The sequence below is a fragment of the Buceros rhinoceros genome, unplaced genomic scaffold, assembly GCF_000710305.1.
Source record: "Buceros rhinoceros silvestris isolate BGI_N320 unplaced genomic scaffold, ASM71030v1 scaffold27815, whole genome shotgun sequence".
Taxonomy (NCBI): Eukaryota; Metazoa; Chordata; class Aves; order Bucerotiformes; family Bucerotidae; genus Buceros; species Buceros rhinoceros.
Genome location: NW_010415039.1, coordinates 14,508 through 15,007, shown reverse-complemented (window position 1 = coordinate 15,007; position 500 = coordinate 14,508). Strand labels below are relative to the sequence as shown.

The following is a 500-nucleotide window of genomic DNA, read 5'->3' as shown; positions in this document are numbered from 1 at the left end:
AGCTCTGTGGGCTCCAAGGAGGTGCTGGAGCCTGGAGCTCTGCCGAGAGCATCCTGCAGCACCTGGAGGGGAAAGGTTTTTGCTCGCCAGGGCCCTGCACCATGCTCGGGACTGCAGCCAGGGGCAGTGAGCAGCCAGAGCAGAGGCGGGATGGCTACAGCAGCCCGATTCACCCCTAGCTGTTGCTGCCCTGAGCTGCTCCAGCCCTTTCATTCGGACTCCCCACGGTGTTTCTCGGTGTGCCCGTGGCAGTGTGCAGCTGCTGCGGGCTCTGCCTGTGCTCCCTCCCTCCCTCCCTCTGCCCATGCTGAGCGGTGGCTTTCAGTCTCACGTTTGGAGGTCCTTTGAAGTCAGGGCCATGCTTGCTCATTTTTAAGCCTTCCCTTGCTCTAACCAGTGCACGGGCACTGCCTCGGTGCGGGCACCTGTGAGAGCTGGGACTTCTGCTCAGGAGAGGCACCAAAGCTCGCTGCCTCTGCAAGCAGCCTGTGCTGCTGGGC

The 500-nt window shown here is 62.8% G+C and overlaps 1 protein-coding gene across 1 annotated transcript in view; it reads left to right on the top strand.

The window, feature by feature from the left end:
* Nucleotides 1-500, top strand: part of LOC104494472 (probable E3 ubiquitin-protein ligase MID2) — a gene marked incomplete at both ends in the record, with an annotated part of 15,200 nt that overhangs the window by 4,496 nt on the left and 10,204 nt on the right. The window lies entirely within an intron of this gene.